Raw genomic sequence first — 5,990 nt, 5'->3', positions numbered from 1 at the left:
AAGGTTTATGCTAAATTTAGAACATTGCCTAACTAAGTACAACATAGCTTTATTAATATCAAACATATTATATAAATCCAGTTGCTAATCTTCAATCCTAGTTATTTCATATGAAATATTTACAGAGCCTTATGAATATTAAATTTGGAAAATAAAAATTGTGTCATTTTAGTGAAGTTCAATCAAATTCATTACAAACTATTTACCCTAAGAAGTGAACAGGTATCAGTTGAATTATTCAAAAACTGACCAGCCATTCTACCCCTGGAACAGTCTCTAAGGGGTTTGTTTCTGTGGCTACAGTTCTGCTTGTCTGCCACTGTCAATGTCAAAAAATTACTCCGCGTACGTAACAGCCGTGTTCGTGAAACGGTCCAAAAAACACGTTCTAGATCTAATGCTCTAACATCAAGTTTGAAACCAGTCGGAAACAGATTAATGATAATTTAAATAATTTATTTCATTTGTTATTCTTGGAATTAGCAATAACATTGTTAGAACTAAAAAACAGATGACGTACTGGACAGATAAGTCCTTTACGAACGTTCCTAAAATATCACACGAAACTTGCAAAGGTCGTACAATGGGTTGTAATTTTTTTTTTAAACTTAGCAGCCACATATCTGTCCTGCTTTGGAAAAATAAAAGGTTCTTTCACCTCTAAACCTGTTTCCCTTGTAGTTAATACTGTCGGCTACTGGCCGCCATGTTTGAGGCGAGCTTCCATAAACGGTCGTTACGCACGCACGCACACCACCCGCACACGATACGTATTTGTATGTACGTTCACATGGTATCTTGTGCGGGAATTCCCCGTTTCTTTGTTGTGATACGCATTAAAGTTAACACAAATATTCAAACTATGTCTCACTCTACTGCAATGAAACAACCAAACACAGCTTTAAATTTGTAAATTCCGAGCGATAGCTACAACTTCCTATACTTAGCGTTTCTTCAAAGAGTCGAATTACGTATGTCACAAATTAATTATATTTATTAGTTTGGCACTATGTTTTTGTTTAGTTTATATGTAATAACAAAACGAAACAACAACCTTTAAGTAGGAAGGCGATTTATCGAAACTACTTGCAATATTAGTTTACATAACTGATTCTGTAAACGTTATTTTCGTCATAATACAATAAAGTGACAGCTTTGTTTTTGTTGTTTGTTGGTCACGACGGCTGGTGGAAACGCTGTAGGTGCACGCGCAGTTGAACAGTTTGCGGCACAACGCCCAGCTGCTATCCACTGTTAGGAAGGTCGACGACTGGACAAGATAGAGACAACACAGATCTGAACTCAGCGTCTATCTAACACGAGCAAAATAAGTGACCAACCCGCTGGCAGGAGTGATTGACCTTGTGTTTTACGAGCTGGATATGCTTGATCATAAAGATAAGCTTCAAGTTCAAGTAGTCAGCTTTGGTTCAGTAATAACCTGTTTAATGGAAACACACGTATTTCATGGTTCAGCAGTCACAAATGCAAACCTTTCGTCCAACGCTAAACAGTTCTTTATTTGTAACGTTTTACACAAACAACAAGCCTAATATACCCGAGATGTGAATAAATTCTTAGCCGTAAGAGTGAACACAGCAGAGTGGTCAATGTATTCGAATTCATTAAAATATTACAAAAAATAAAAAAGAGATAGGTACAAGAAGATATTGCCCGTTCACAACCGACTTTGATAATAATACATCTGATAATCACCGCCGTACCATAATTATACCTTTTAATAGTACTTTTTTTAAATAAATTAAAGAAAATATGGAATATGAGTAAATAATTATTTTGTAAAATAGAATAGAAGAATCAACATTTGTAAAGGCGGCATTAACAAAACCTTTTCCATCTGAACCATCTTATCAGATTTGCGACTAGAATTGTGTGTGACAATTTGCTGTAAAATGAAGTTACTTGCTGTTCAATATCGCTTCATAATATTCACTAACAGTTTACAACTACTGTTAATTTAGAATAACGTCTTCCGAATTAGCCAATACAATGTAGGCCTAATGCATTCCATACTGACTAGATCTAGCGTTATTATATGAATGATAAGAAAGTGATTGAAATTGCATTTGATAGTTATTTGTATATGTGGGCGTCGCCTGAAAAAAAAAAGCGTAATTTTGAGCTCTTCCATCAACTTTTTACTCTCATTAGTAGGCTACGCTAATATACGATTTTCAAATTAATATTACGGTATTAGGCTTAAGACTTCAATAGTAATTACGTACACATATATTGGCATATCAGTTAGTCTCGACCACATCCTTCTAACTTCGTAAAGATGACGACACTTGTGTGACGCGAATGTTACATTTATCGCTGAAAAAAAAATCACGTAGAACTAAAATTTAACTAAAATCGGATGACCTTCTTTTCCGCCAACTTGGTTTTAAGCATTGCATAGTGCTTTATAATCCTGCTGAGTAATCAGTTGCCAAAAATTACTGAACGGGAACAGTCTGGGAAAATGACACCTTCTGTTATATTGTTGTAATTTATGGGTCATATCAAACAAGACCCTTGAGGGCAACCTTTTCTATCAAGTGTACCTTACTATGAAAATATGAATACTATATATGACACATATTCCTCATATTTAGTTATACAATGCGTTTTACCTATTAGGGTGTACAAAATATGGTAGCTTTATCATGAAATTTTGGATGGATTTTAATAAAAATAGGTGGGAATATTGGAGATATGTTTAACACAAAACATGGCAGTTTTAAAGTTTTTATGTCAATAGCTAAGGAGAGTGTTTCGGAAATTATTCTATTCTATTAGTTGAAAAGCAGAGAAATTATAACAACCCTTGCTAATTTAAACAATATTTATTGTATCAGTAAATAGTTAAAATAAATGATTGTATTTAACACATCTTAAGCATACGCTATTTTTCATGACATTCCTTATCTAGAGTCCATAGAAGCAATGCACGTACACAAGTTTTTAGCTTCACTTCTCAAACAAAGTATACATATGCTTTCAAATCTGCTCATCTAGATTAATTTCATTTTCAACTGGTTCCTCATTCTGTTCTTAAAGTCTTACGTGACCCTTGAAGACTTATCTTTCTTCCCTTCAACAACACATGGTAACCTATGATTGTTTGTCGGAACAAATATAAGCACATTTTCTTTCCACAGATGGACTGTGAGTGACTGCATGAGATGACTTAGGCAATAGATACAAATATATGTCTCCCATTTTACAACCAAAGTTTTCAGCAGAAGACAAAACTAGGATTGCAACATCAGTGATGATCTTAACAAATGCATCTTGGATACATCTTCGGTAGATGGAAGGCATCTTGAATTCTTGATTTCTTCTACCAATGGAGAGAAGTGCATGAAATGCTCCAAAAAAGAAAATACGTGTACCAAAATGTCACACGTAAAACATTTCCTCCCTCAACATGTTTTCTCCCCCCCTGGCAGCACATGTTTTTTTCGTATGATGGTAGCAGTTCACAACACACTGCATGACAATAGTATAGCACTTTAGCCTTGCAAATACCATATGTAAAATTTATGTCATCTTTACCTGGAAAGGTCGAAGAGCACACTTTTGTAGCCCAAGTGTCTTCGCAAACTAATGAAGAAAAATCCTTTGGTTCGTGGACTTTCTAGCCCGTATCTCAATGCCATCGGCATCTATCAAAGTTGACATGAGAAGAACAATTACGTCAGTGTCACCACTGTGTAGCACGACGCGTGAGGCTCCAAGTTTCTGAGCACTGTAAAATCATTGGCTGCAAAATGTGATGTGTTTAGTCACGACCACAGTCAATCTTCAACAAAATTGTTTTTTATTATCATGGTAAGAAAGAGCACCTAAAAACTACATTTTTTACCCTCCAGATACCTAAGATGGTACCATTTAAGGCAAAACTTTCAATACTTCCCTGGGAAGTCCCCTATAACCCCCGCTGCTAGACGATCAACACCCCCCCCCCCTCATTACATTTTGGAGTCTCATAACTTTCCCCTACGCTATCATTTCAGTATAGCTAGAAAACTTTGTAATATGTCTGGGAATTGATACAACTTTTTAACAACTGTGCACGGGTTTATAGACACAAATATAACTCAATTTTTTTAAAGTGAACTATTCTTATTTGAGAAGGTTGCTCTCTGGAGTTTAATTGAGGGTGGTTTAAGGTATCAAAAATGTGGGCCAATCAAATATACACAAATACAATATCTACAAATACAAACTCAATATCATCGAGGTATGCATGTACAGACGCTATTAAACCTTCAGAATCTAAATTTCAACTCGTATCATCTAACATTTTATAATTACAAACAATCACTCCAACCCCCTTGTCTACAAGTTTTCTTTACGGTAATCTTAAAACTGTGTAACTAAAATAATGGCATACAATTAGTACATTTTTCAAAGCTATAAACAGGGCTCATACAGTCTGGTTTGTTTTTCATTTCACGCAGTTATCTGAGGGGTAATAAAAAATTAACAGAAAAAAAATCCCATGCTCAAATTTCCAAAACTTGAATGTTACCACGCAGGATTAAACTTGTATTATTCCGGGCATTTACGTTCATCACACGTGTCAGCCAGTGTAAAGTACAAGGCTCCGGTCTCGCGAGGCACGAGGTTTATAAACAAATAAATAAGCTCCTGATATTTCAATTTCAGTATTTTTTCCAGGATTCCAAGGCGGTGTGCGAACCCTATTCATCATATTAAAGCACGGTCGTAGCTACAGTTGCAACAGGCGGGGACTGACAAGCAACCATGTAAACAAAACATCGTAAACCTTGAATCAACTCGATTCTCCTCCAAAAAAATACGACTCACACCTGTTTCTGTCACAAAATCCTGCTGAATGTCATATTACTAATACACAAAATGATTGCAGTAGTACATCTTTTCTCACAGAACATTATTTCTTTTTTTCTTGAGTGTGTGTATACACACATATCTACCATTCTCAGAACGTCGTACTATATTAATACTAAACTACAGGCTCGGGATATTAGGCATTCTTCTATTCTGATTGGTAAATATTTTACAAAATTAAAAAAAACAACAACATAAAACATGTCCGCAGTACACTACTATGTAACAGCCAGCCCAATCCCCGGGGTCATTAATATCATCGGGACCCCTTTCATTCTATTTGTTAACTTTTGCCGATTTTTCATAAAAGAAATTTAGGTGACAAATTTCTTCACGAATCCATGAAAAAGAAGTAGTCAATTCAGTTCATTAAGTAATATGCATTTCTAATGAGCTTTGGAATATCCCACTGCCGGGCCTCGAGGTCTGCTGTCCCCCCCCCCCTCGTGAGACCTTGAAGCAGGCCAATTAAAATTGCATAGTAAGAATTTTAGAATAAGTGAACTTAAAAACAAAATACAAATAAGCCTACTTTTTCATGTTATGTTTATAATCAAGTAGTAAATAAATATGAACCTAATTAGAAACATTAAAATATGCTGCAGCTTCAAATTACTTAAAATCTTCACTGCTTTTAGTAATCATGTGTAAAAAATTCAATGACATTACTCTCTCTTTTCCGAGTCTATATTTCACCTATTGCGTTATCAATGATATTAGTTTGGCCATTTTAGTGTTATTCTTGTGCGAAATATGTATGTGTATGTGAAATTGCTTACGTTTTATGTTTGTAGTTAAGCACAATGTAACATAATGTGCTGTTTTCTGCTCACCACGGGTACTGGAACCCGAATTTTAGCGTAATAAGCCCTCAGATTTACCGCTGAGCCACTAGGGGGCCTCGGTGACGTGATGCGCTCTCAATGGTTGATACGAATCCTTAACATTTAATGTAGTTTAGTAGAAACAATTTTTTTTAAAAATCCCACATTATTTTCTTTGAGATTTAATTTGATAATAACTACTTATTTATATAAATTTTAAAAAAACAATCTCAATACCGGCTCTAGTAATCAAAACCCAATAGTGACTGAATAAATTTAAAATTA

The sequence above is a fragment of the Limulus polyphemus genome, unplaced genomic scaffold (genome assembly GCF_000517525.1).
Source record: "Limulus polyphemus unplaced genomic scaffold, Limulus_polyphemus-2.1.2 Scaffold6863, whole genome shotgun sequence".
NCBI classification, from domain to species: Eukaryota; Metazoa; Arthropoda; class Merostomata; order Xiphosura; family Limulidae; genus Limulus; species Limulus polyphemus.
Note: the sequence above shows the minus strand (reverse complement) of the source record.